Source organism: Phalacrocorax aristotelis, chromosome 1, assembly GCF_949628215.1.
Source record: "Phalacrocorax aristotelis chromosome 1, bGulAri2.1, whole genome shotgun sequence".
Classification (NCBI taxonomy): domain Eukaryota; kingdom Metazoa; phylum Chordata; class Aves; order Suliformes; family Phalacrocoracidae; genus Phalacrocorax; species Phalacrocorax aristotelis.
In genome coordinates, this window is record NC_134276.1 from 3,580,013 (window position 1) to 3,592,327 (window position 12,315).

General features: G+C 44.6%; 1 long non-coding RNA gene across 1 annotated transcript; it reads left to right on the top strand.

Annotated features, from left to right (window-relative positions):
* Positions 1 to 2,222: 2,222 nt before the first annotated feature.
* On the top strand, positions 2,223 to 7,216 carry LOC142066479 (uncharacterized). The gene is made up of 3 exons (XR_012663726.1): positions 2,223 to 2,843; positions 3,199 to 3,410; positions 6,526 to 7,216. It is a non-coding gene; the product is annotated as an uncharacterized LOC142066479 (long non-coding RNA).
* The last annotated feature ends 5,099 nt before the right edge of the window (positions 7,217 to 12,315 follow it).

Below are 12,315 nucleotides of genomic sequence, written 5' to 3' on the forward strand. Positions count from 1 at the left end.
CGGCGATCGTCCAGTCCAGCCCTCTTGCTCAAAGCAGGGTCAGCTGGGGCAGGCTGCTCAGGACCACGTCCAGCTGTGGTTTTGGAAATCTCCCGTGATGGAAACTCCGCGACCTGTTCCAGTGTTTGACCACCCGCACATTCTTCTTTTTTTTTTTTTTTCCCCTCTAGTATTTAAGTGGAATTTCATCCTTTTGAGTCTATGCCCGTTATCTCTTGTCCTTTCCTTGGTTACCACTGAGAGAAGTCTGGCTCCATCTTTACACCCCCATCAGGTATTTATACACGTCGAGGGGGATCCCTGTTCAGCCTTATGCCCAGAAACCTGAATGGCTGAAAAAACAGTGATATAAAATACTTTGAGAAATCGCTCCTGGTTTAAGTTTCAATAACCTGGCCCAAGGCATGACGCCTGTCTTGGGATGTTTGGCTTCTGTCCCCGCTGCTGGGAAGATTTCAACCGCAAGCGATGCAAAATCTGCTGCTTTCAGGGCTCTGGGAAATAAATGCAGTTATAACCATTGTCAAGGCAGCTTGGAGGGATGGTAGCCATGGGCTTTTGGGAGTGTGAAAATAATACCAGGAAATAGTTTGAAATTATACCCAGAGAGGCTGGAATAAGATTTTCCTGTGGTGTATCACGTGGAGATGATCTGCCTCCTCCAGAGTCAGGATCAGGCACTTTCCATGGGGTGTCCACATGTCCCAAAGACTGCAAAAAACAGGACTTTGTTCAAGGTTATGAATTTATCCAGAAATTAATTTCTCCCAGAGAGACAAGAACTCGTTATTTTATGGGATTTTATTTATTTTATTCTTTGCTGGGTTGGGGTTTTTTTTTTTTTGTTTGTTTCCTCTCAAGATTTTTTTTTTTTTTTACTTTGTTTGAACTAAATGTCACAGTGAGATGTCATAGCAAGCCTGGGCTATTTATAGCAGAAAGCAGCAGTATCTTGACTTTCAAAGTCTCTAGCACAGAATTAAAAGTGCAACTTTTCTGGTCAGGAAATGGCAAAGGTTTGTTTTGAAATAAGCAGTAAGAGCAGAGCCTGTAGTATAAACAGCAACTCTGGGGGACTGTGAGGGAGGGGAGGTGCCTTTCTGGACACCAGGTCTGCGTAAAGTGTTACTGATCCTGAGCCAAAAGTGATTTTTTTTTTTTTTTTTTTCCCTGCGGTGATTGCCTTTCTCCTTGTCCTGACAGGTGGTAGAAGACGACGCTTTTCCCTCCGTAGTCACACCTTTGGGACCTTGTCTCCTTTCGTCACTTTGCAGCCCTTCTGCTGATCGCATCTGCTGAGAAGGGTGGGCACAGGAAGGAAAAAATGCAAGTTCTTTCCATCTATCGTCGCAGTGAAGAGCGGACGTGTCTTACCGCTGCAGCTGGGAATGTGGCTGCTTCACGTTCGCTCGATCGTGTTGTTTTAGATCAAAACGTAGAAGTTATTTATGAGTTATTTGAATAATATGTTACGTCAATAGTCCACGGTGGTAGGAAGAACTGTCCTACATTGCCATCTCTCTTCTGATGCTTAGCAAATTCTGCAGTCCCCCGAGCGCAGCCTGAACTCGGGAGTTAAAGGGCATCCTTAAGGGGCATCCCAGCCTAGCAAGGAGTGAGCGTGGAGGGTCTGCAGAGCAGGAAGAGCACGATCCCACTGCGGCTGAAGTGAAAATCCAACGTAAAGGGCCAAGACAAAGAAGCGTTGCTTCAACAGCTCTTAAAAAAATGTTTGGTCTCGGCGTACATGAGTTTCGCGCGTTCTCAAAGCGTGAGGGGGGCATCCCCTTCCCATCCCATCTGGCCGTTTTTCTTAATATGAGGATGGTAGTAACGAGATAAGAAAAATCCCCTTTAAAGCAGGCTGTCTAGCTAGAAATGTATCTGTTGGTTTTTTTTTTTCCCCCAAAACCAAATGAGTTATTTAATTGGAAAATAGAGCCTACTCTCAATTTAGAGGCACTACGGTGCTGCTTTTTGTAATAAGTTAAAAGAGGAACATGTGAACTCATTAGGAAAAAAAAAAAAAAAGAAAAGAATTGACCTAAATTGTGGCTAAAATCCTTTTGGGAATGAAAAGGTTTCTGTTCAATTGTTTTTCGAGTGTGCTCTGTTTTCTGTTTTTTTTTTTCCTTGGTTTGTTTTGGACGTGAAATAGAAATACTATATTGGTTTGAGAAGAGGTTAAAAACAGCATGAGAACAAACCACAAGAAGTAGGAAGTAGCACAAGTTTAGTGAGAACAAAGTTTCGTAGCTGCAGTGTTCCCAGAAATAGGGATATTTGTTTTCCTCTCCTGACTCGTGCTCGTACGTTCTCCCTGCAGCCACATTTGGACGGCGGTGACGCCAGGCACGAACAAAGCGCTGTTGTGAGCTCCCACTTTCTACTGTCTCTTAATGTTAAAGAAGTGTCCGGAGAAGGATTTGGGTGCTCAGAAATGTTTGTTTCAACTGCGTCGATCTACAGCTGGATGCAATAGCTGTTAGCGAGCACTGTGCAGCCTCCTCGTTTTGCACGAAAATGTATAATAGAGATCCATGGGTGACCACGGCATGGTTTTAGCTCTGATTTACGGCTCCTGCTTAAACCTACCATGCAAATGTGCAACATGCAAGCCCAGAAGTTCTAATTTGAGAACTGGAGGGCTGCCTTCCCTGAAAAGCAGTGATTTTGGTCAGGATGGAGCCTGGCTAGTTTTGCCTTGAGGACACACAAACTCCTTTGGTTGCTGATGCTGCTTCAGTGCCTCCTTCTGAATTTGTCCTGAGGGATGGACACGTTCTCCAGCAATAGGTGGGATTGAGGAAAACAAAGTCACAATAAAGATCTGCCAAAGCATGGTAAGAAAAAGACCCAGGAAGGTGCTGCAGACCAGAGCTGGCTGAGTACTGAGAACACAGGATAGAGTTTTATTACAAATCGTTGTAAATAATTGTTAGGAAGTCAGACCGCTATTAGTGCGTGGACTCGGCGAGCAATTGCCTGGCCTGAGCAGCCACTGTGAATGTACCATGGGGCTTGGAGTTACTGCTGGATTAGGGTTAGCACAGGTGCTTTATGGAAGATTATTGTGGCCATGTTTGGAAACGAAATAGGAACCTCCAGCTGAAATCAGCTGGGGTTGGGGAATGGGGGTTGGAAGCTTTGAAGATGAGGGTAAATGTAACCTGGATCATTTCGATTCTCTCAATCAAGGTGCAGGAAGACACAAGGACAACCTCTATCCCTGGAGCTTTAGTCCCGTTGCAGGAGTTGAGCAGAAGTGATCTGGAAGTTGCTTGTCTTGGACGTATGTGGTATCCACAGATGGTGAGTGGGACGTGGGAAACGGTGGTGTGCAGATGCCGGCAGGACAACTGAAGGGGAACCACCGAAATCCCCTACTGAGAACTGCAGCTCCTGTTATGGTGAGACATGGTTTGTACGCACGTGGTTGGTTTGGGGGTGGCACACTTGTTTGCAAAGCTATCAATGGCTCTGAAAGTAAAATAAAGTTATGAGGTTCCTGACTGGGGTGGACTAAGCGCTCCATTACCTCATTCCTCCTCACCTTCCACCCTTAGAAATTTTAAATTCCCCAAATTAATTCTAAAGGCTACTGAAAATCACTTTTCCTGTCAGACAACTTCCTTATGAGAGTTGAGGTTTGTTTTCATCACAAATCACACCCTTGTTCTTGGTTCTGACAGAAAGGATATCCTTTGTGTGGTTGCCAAAGGACTTCACGGTTTTCCTTTCCCTTCTTCTTTGTCCTTTTCTTCCCGGACTTTGTGGTCATGCTACAGTAGTCTCTGCAGGTCAGAGAGTAGCAGGATGGCTGTAACATAATGAATGGAGGTTTTCAGGTCAAGTCTAAGGGAAGTTCCCCTTGTAAATCACCAAGAAATTCCTTAGTTGGTTAGGATGGCTGTGGAAAAGCATGGGCCCACTTCCTCACCATAGGCCTAGATGATCTGGATTCCCAGGCCTTGGAGACTGCCACCCAGAATAGAGGCTTGTTGTGGGATGGGAGACTTGGGAGGAGTGTGCGTGGCTTGCCGACTGCCTGGCACAAAGCAAGACGTTGACTTGAGCCCTCCATTTATTATATTCCACCCATCCTGCTCATCATACTCTTCGTTGTTGGGTGTGCATCCCTTGAGGCCACCAAACAGCAGCAAGAAGCCCAATGAAACAAGGGTGGTCTCGCTCCTGCAATTCATGGTGTCTGGTGTGACTTGTCCCGCGGACTTGTCTTCTGCTTCCCTTGGCCAGACGCGTTGTGTATTGCAGGGCAGTAAGCAGTAACTTATGTTAACATAACACTCACTATTGCTGCTGTTGGAGTCTTGCCAAAAATATTGTTAGGTTTATTTGTCAGATTTTAATACCAAAACATAAATAATCCAACCCAAGAGAGCTTAGTGTAGATACCTTCTGGTTGGCTTGGCCGGGACCCAGCCTAGCTGTGTGTTGACACAACACGCTCCATGCTGAGCATGGTGTCTTGGCTACGGTCTTGTTCCTCTGAGTTTGTGGCAGTGATGTTGCTGCTTTGCTGTCGTCGTGTGTTCGAATTCATCCTGTTCTTCCACAAACCATCCTGTTTTGAAAAGTTTCTTCTCAATGCTAGTGCCTTGTGCTGATCCATCTTCTCCCGACTGGAGAGGAGTCACCATGGAGGATGCCTGTGAAAGAAACTAGGACTTGCTCCTGCTCCCTCTCCCCCACAGTCTTGAGTTAGCACACAATTTTACCCACAATTTTAATTAGAATCGTAGAATCTCAGAATGTCCTGAGTTGGGAGGGACCCACAAGGACCATCGAGCCCAGCTCCTGTCCCTGCACAGGACACCCCAAATTCACACCGTGTCTCTGAGGGCCTGGTCCAAGGGCTTCTGGAATATCGCCAGGCTGGTGCCGTGATGGGTTTCTGTGCTACTGCTTCAACTGCTGTTTGGTTTTTGGTTCAGCTACTGAGAATTTATTGTTTCATAAAAAAAAAAAAATGAAAACAACAAAAAAAATTGTTTTGTCAAAATAATAGAACTTGATTATAATGGAAGCAGAGAAAGACTGCTGTTTAGGAAAGACTGACTCGTTTAATTGAATGCTTCATTTCTGAAACATGAGCCCATGATGTTGTATGTTTTTATGGATCCTGAGCTGGCAGAAAACATACACAGGCTTTAAATTACACAGATGATCTCTCCCCCCTGCTCCCAAAACATATACTTATTGACGTAAAAGGCAAATCAAAGGGTCAGGTGTCTTTATCAGGCGCCACCTGCGTGAAGCTCTCTAGGAATGAAGCCAGGCTCTGCAGCCATGCTGCAAGCTCGCTCTCGTTTTGCAGGAGCGTAAACAACCCTGTGCAGATGTTTCGCAGCGAACCCGAGTCAGGACAGCACAAACTGCATCCCGCTGTAAACACAGTTTCCTGTGAAGAACAATAATGCTTAATCATTTTTTTATGTTGCAGTTTGGGCTTGGTAGGCAGGCTAGTCTCCTTCATGATCACTTGACAAAGGAAATAGCTCAAAAAAATCAAATTACTACCAGAAAACCCCAAAATTCTTTACGCTGGTCACGCCATGTACCATGACGTTATAAATATGAATTCTTCTCTTCTTTCCCAGACTCAACTGGAAGAGAGAAATGATGCTTTTTGCCAATATGCATTTAGTTCCTTATTCTGCCATTCATGCCGCGACATGTGAAGTGAAGTCCAAGAGCGAACAAAAAAAGGTCCGGTGAAAGCTCAGTTTAGTTCTTTATATGGTTTTTTTTGCAACACTTAAAGGCCAGCATTTTATAGGTGATACGCAAAGGAATCGAAAACCTGTTAGTATTCTTTTCAGAAGCATCTCAAACAGGCTGTTCTCCAAAGTCCACGGGTGAAGAAACTGCGATGGGATTAAGTTCCCTGGTTAAAATATTTATGGAAAATCCTCACTTATTTGTCCCTATCAGAAGGAGGAAGGACGGTAGTTTCCTGTAGTGGAATAAAGTGCTTATGTTAACCACTGAAGGCAGCGTATATAAGAGAAATGAGGACTGGAGGGAGTGCAAGCAGTGAAATCATAATTAATTCCTGCCCGTAAACAGCAATATAACTTTGCTTAGGATAGCAGCTCTCCTGGTGAACACCAGAGGGTTTTTTGAGAAATGGAACTGAGCAAAGATACTATTCCCTGATATTCAATCCCACGCGCTTTCTGTTATATTCTAATGGCCTCTAAGGACAGGTGCTGGAAACCCTAATAAAGACCCCTGGGCAGGGCAAATCCGTGGGGCATCCTGTAGGGAACCAAACACAAACTTGCTGTGAGTCATGGGGATGTCATGGTTTGTGTCCTGGTGTTTATTAATTCTCCATGGTTGCCATCCAGCTTACGTCTCCGAGGGTAACGTAAAACACCGGTGGAAGAGGAAAATTAAAATCTCCTATTTATGGAGAAGCAGGGATGGGCACCCGTAGCGGGGGAAGATTAATTCTGACTCTTGCACAGATGATGCATTTCCCATACTCTGCTTTTTCAGGTGGACTTTCATAATAGAGATTCTAAGCACGAAAGCCTTTCGCTGAAGTAAGGAAGACCGTACGGGATCCAAGTGACTAGGAGATCATCCAGCAATGGTCGATTTTGTATCGGTACTAAGCAGCCAGTCTGAAAACCACAAGGGAGTGCTTCTGTGTCGGGGTAAATGCATTACCCTCACCAAGCTGTTCAGATGGTGAGAAGCACAGCTGGGAAACCTGCGCCTTCCAGGTCAGGAAGGATGCAGAAGTCCTTTTCACGCAGCCTATGGCAAAAAACCCATCGATGGCCTTAGTGGACTAATATCTCGCCTCCCATCCCTGGAAACATTCCAGGTCAGGCTGGACGGGGCTCTGATTGACCTGACCGAGTTGAAGATGTCCCTACCCATGGCAGGGGGTTGGACTAGATGGCCTCTGAAGGTCCCTTCCGACCCAAACCACTCTGTGATTCTCATCAGGACCCATCCCACTACCCTCTTACAAGCTGACCCAACGGTGCTATGCACGGAGCTTTATCCCAGGGTATGGACATAAATAATGATGTATTTTTTCCAGTGGAAAACTTTTATAAGAACAAGATGATTTTTTGTGTGTGGGGTGTGTGTGTGAAATTTATCTCTCTCCTCTATTAGTGTTTTTCTTATCCTCGGGCCTTTCATCTCAAATAAATACCAGCAGGTTGCTGACCAGCTTCCCTCCTTTGGGGAAAACATGCCTTTGTGGTGAAGATGCTGAACTAGGGCTCACATCATCTGGGTTAGACAGTCTTCATGACCCCAGGCAAATGCGTTGGGGCATCTCCCTACTCCACAGGGTAGCGTAAGGATAAAATCCATTTGTGATTCTGAGTTGCTTGGATACTGTGTGGACGTAGGGCTAAATAAAAAAATAAACACACAGAAAAAAGCATCTTCTAGAGGTTTCCCTCTGGTCTCCAGCCCTCCTTATGTAATTAAGCGACCCCTGTGTCTTTGCTTGGGCTTGCCATCCCGAGCTGCCGCTCTCGCTGCTCGTCTGGTGTCCTCGCTCAGCAGCTCCCCACAGGGCCCTGCAACTTCTCTCCCTAATTGGCAGCTCCTACTTGGCAAATCATCGCCCTTTTCCAGCAGGATTCCTCCCTTCCCTGCAATGTCCCTGGGTGATGCCTGAACACTAAAACACCAACCGATGTCTTCTTCCAGGGCTTTCCCCGCACCCTCTGCTCCTCGGAGGAAGCCTGCGCTGTTGATAATAAGCAGCGCTTATTTTTAGCCTTATCTTGCTATTAGGTTATAGTGTTTATATATATATATATATATATATATAAAAATAAAATCTTTATTACCTAATTCCAGGCCAAGATTATGAGTTAGACTGAAGAATCCTTAAAAGTCATGGCTACAACTATACAAATATTACCATGCAGCGATGCCTGAAGGCTGGTCATGGTCTTTGTGGTTCTGATATGAGATGAAGTATTTTGCAGGGCTTGACTAAGAGCATTTGGCTGGGTTCAAAGAGGGTGAACATCCATCAGCCCACATTGATGGCCACAGAGCTACGCCAGTGTAAACCTGCTCAAATGAGCCTCAATTCCAATTAATTATATGCTGAGATTTATTTTCAAATCAGAAGAAAATTACTTGTTTCACCTTAAGTTTTATTGTGCATGTGCTTTCTCTGTAGAATAATACAGACTTTTCAACGCTATTAGCCAGAAGCCAGGTTTGCAGCTCTTCTAGCAACACAAATCTCTCAGGAAGATGCTCTTAGTCATATGGCTTAGTTTTTGGTAGTCCTGCAAGGAGCAGGGGGTTGGACTTGATGATTCTTATGGGTCCCTTCCAACTCAAGATAGTCTATGATTCTATGATGAATAAATATATATAGGTAGAGAGAGAGCGGTGTACATCAGCTAGCAACTGGTTAAATGTACTGGAAGGCACATGACAGTAACTCCTTGCTTCTACACTGGAACCGCCGTGGTTCACACAGCTCAGCAGCCAATGATGCTGAGATGCTCTTGGGAGCATTTGCAGCATTTGGGCTTTATTAGCTGCTGGTAACATTCATTTTCCTTCCTCCTGGCCCCAGCATCAAGGCTGTGCTTGCAAAGGCAGCGGGTCAGCCAGAATCATTCTTCACTGTGGTGGAATATAGGGATGTTAAGAACAGATGCGTGTTGTAACTTGAATTTACGGGGAAGAGCAATCTAGGTGCTGATGTTGTATGCAAGATACAGCAGCTGCTGCCGTATGTTCTGCTAAACCATTTGCTGAGGGTGGCTGGGCAATCGCTGAGTACGCTTGCAGTGATGAAGTTCTTAAAGCATCCTTCAATGGGGGTCTAGAGTTGTAAGCAGCCTTTCCCTCTATTCCCAAATGGTCTTCTCACTGCATAGAAGGTCAGGAGGTTTCGCTTCAGTAACTAAGAACTGAAGGTCATTATGGATTCCTCTTAGTTTTCAACAACCGCTTTTATCTTTTCTATCTCACTCTCTGCTGTCCTGACTTACGGCAGTACACGTGCTCCCAGTAGCCCGACTTCATGGGCTACAACTCTCCGGATAAGCCAACTGTTTGGTCAGAGCATGGTCCTGAGTGTGGTCCTGTGGTTGTCAAGACCGTAACTCTTAGCACAGCACTTGCTGTCAGTGCAAAGCAATGTGAGATGCTTATTCACAAATCTGGGCACGTGCTTTAGAGTAAATTCCTCCTGGATGGAAGCAATGAAGCAAAACCCAGCTGTTTGCTCAAATGTAGCTGCAAATAATAATTTATTTAGAGTACAAAGCAAAATCTCACTTCAGAATCAATCTCTTCACGTTGCTGGGTTCTTTGTTTTGGGCTTTCAATGCTAAACTTCACATCTTAGCCGGTCCTCCTCATCCTTTTATAGCTCATCATAAATACACTGCAGTGAATTCCATTTATTAAATAACATTTGTAGACTAGCATAGATGTGAACAGTATTTTTACAGATTACAGATAAGACGTACTCCCTGTCTAGGAGACTTTGAAATCTAAAGTAGTCAGGTTAAACACATGGCAGATCATGAGAAAATATTTCATCGTAAGGATTATCTGGGGTTACTAGTGATTAGAAAAGAGGAGTGCTGCTTGGAGAGCTGAATTTTAAGCAGTGCTTTGAAGAAAAGAGGACGTTTGACAGATGAACACAGGGAAGGGGCAAAGGCACAAGGCCAAGAATGTGAAGAGACAAAAAAAAAAAGAAATCAGATGAGAAGATAGAGATAAGCCAGTGCGCTGTGAAATAACGGACTAGGTCTTGGTCCTGGCAGGAAAAACTCAAGTTACAAAGACTGGGGAGCAGTGCAGGTAGAGAAGGAGAAGTCATAGGACAGCTGTGATTATAATTTCAAGTGTGTGGCTGCATACTGTGTGCGGTCTTGGTCTCCAAGAGGGAAGTGTGGACTAGGGAATGAAAGACAAGAGCAAGCGATGTGCTGCGGCAAAGACAGGAAAGGAGGAAAGAGAGTCGGAGGTCTGGGAGTCAACGGAAGGTGGAGAGGTAGGATCTGGAAGGAAGATGTGTTTATTTCTGGGAAAAGGTGTGTTTGAAATGCAGGTCCTGGTGGGGAAGGTCCCCATGGGTAGTGTCAGGATAGAGGGGAATAGAGGATGGAGACCAGTACCGAGGTTCAGCGTCATGGCTGTATGGCAGGAGAAGCACAGACGAAATAAGTCACGAGAGAAGGTGGATAGAAGGAAACACAAAGAACCAAAATCAGGATCCAGTCCAACACCAATACACAGAATAAGACTAGAGATAGAGCAGCTGTTGCAGGAAGGTCTGTAGGAACATTTCAGGGACACCTACTCCACCTCTGTTCTGTCGCAGACATTGTTCCCTCTGTCTTCTCATTCCCAACGTGGAGATCAACTGCTTCTGCCTGGATGTGGCTATTATTGCTTATCTTAGACTTCCTAAAACACAAGTCTGTGCTTTTCCATTCTGTGCCTTATCCTTGCTAAAATTCCCCTATAAACACCTCCAGATACACCTACATCATCAGGGCATGGAGAAACCTGGATGGCTTTTGTGGGGCATGACGGTTGCTGGTTGATTTCAGTGCTTACTTGTGCTCCCCTGCCTGTAGTCATCCGTCTGCCCCTTGCTTTATACTCTGACTGTGAGTCAAGCAGCCCCTTCAGTAGACCTTCAATGTGCTGCAGTGATAGAGGAAAGTCATGTCCTGGTCTAGATTTTCCTCCCTGATAGCTGATGCGGGGTGGGTTTTCACCCTTTTCCTAGCAGGACTGGTGAAGCTCTCCCTTGGGTATAGTTATATGTGTCAAAAAGCACACTCTGTGTTTACGTCGCTGTAATTTACTCTAGAACCTGAGAAAAAAATTAGCATCACGATACGGATTCAGGAATGAGTTTGGAGCAGCTACCTGGACCCAGAAGCTGAGAAACCCCCTGGTTTAGCAATATAAATGCAGACACAACGAGCTGTCTCCAGCAGCACAAAAGTAACAGAGGAGAGATATCAGCTAATTGACAGGGGAGTAAGTGGGTGGATTAAAGACAAAAATAAAGAAACCCATGAAAAAAGATGTTAGGAAGACAGGGTTTTTTTCTGTCTGTGCTTGGTGCAACAATTCCCAGAAAAAGAATGAGGGTAGAAAAATAACACCCTTCCGCAAGCCAAAATTTTATTATGAGTGGAAAAACAAACTCCTCTAACAGCAGCTGCTGTTTTATGTATTGGCCATAAAGCACATAGTATTATGAAATTTGTAATAATATTTAGCAACTGCAGTAATCTAGTTAATTTTTTAATAGATGTTCACTTACATCCTGTTTATAAGACATCCGGAGCATCTGCGGTATTAAAAAGATGTATTGTCGTGACAAGGTGATTAGAGGAGGTTGTTTGCTTGGGGTGGCGGTGATGAATTAGAGTTTGATTTACAATCTAGAAAATAAGTGGGACAGGATAAAGCTTTGGTTGATATTAAGACAGGTCTTCAGCTAGTCCAAGATGGCCTGGGTCATCTGAAGACATCTTTTCTGCCTTTCTTTTCTTGGTTTTAATAAAAATCATGTAGTTTTACAATACCTTGTAAATTGTATGCCTGTCTGCTTTAAGTTTTTCAGCATTATTTATACTGTTTTATTTTTATTATGTTACCCAAAACATGTAGATCAAGCTTGGAATTGAAATTGAGTGTTTCTATAAAACCAGGTATTTACCGGCAGAGGTTTTGACTCAAGAAGTCTGAATGAAATAGGTAGTCCAAGACAGCTGCATAAAAATCCCAAGTCCAGCACAAACTTACCAGGTTATAAAGTTTTCATCAGCAAACATTCCCATGCAAGGAGGCCCTAGGAAATATCTGTGCATGACTGAGGAATCTTGTGCTGCTTGTGGGATTTAGGGTGACTGGGGCATGGCCAAGTGCTTACACAACTACTCGAAGGATTGCAGACTTACCGTATAAGCAGGAGGAGAAAGACTCAGTTTCTTACTGACCTGAGCCCTGAACAGCTTCACTGACTTGTTGGAAGCAGCAAGGCCTAAGTCATCAACAAATTTAGCAGGGTGGGCAAAGCTCGTAGCCAGTTTCCATGCCGGTACAGCCGACCTCAACGCTTGTTGCAGCAAAAGAAGCAAATGCAGAACGAGAGCAGAGGCTCAGTCTGTGTCTCACTTGAACATCTTGGAGGCTGCATTTTGCTGGTGTAGAATAGGGACGACGTGCATGGCCATAGCGTCTCCTCCACTCACCCTGCAGACAAAAAAGAGGCTTTTTTTCCCAAGACCTATTTGGCAGCTTCCAATG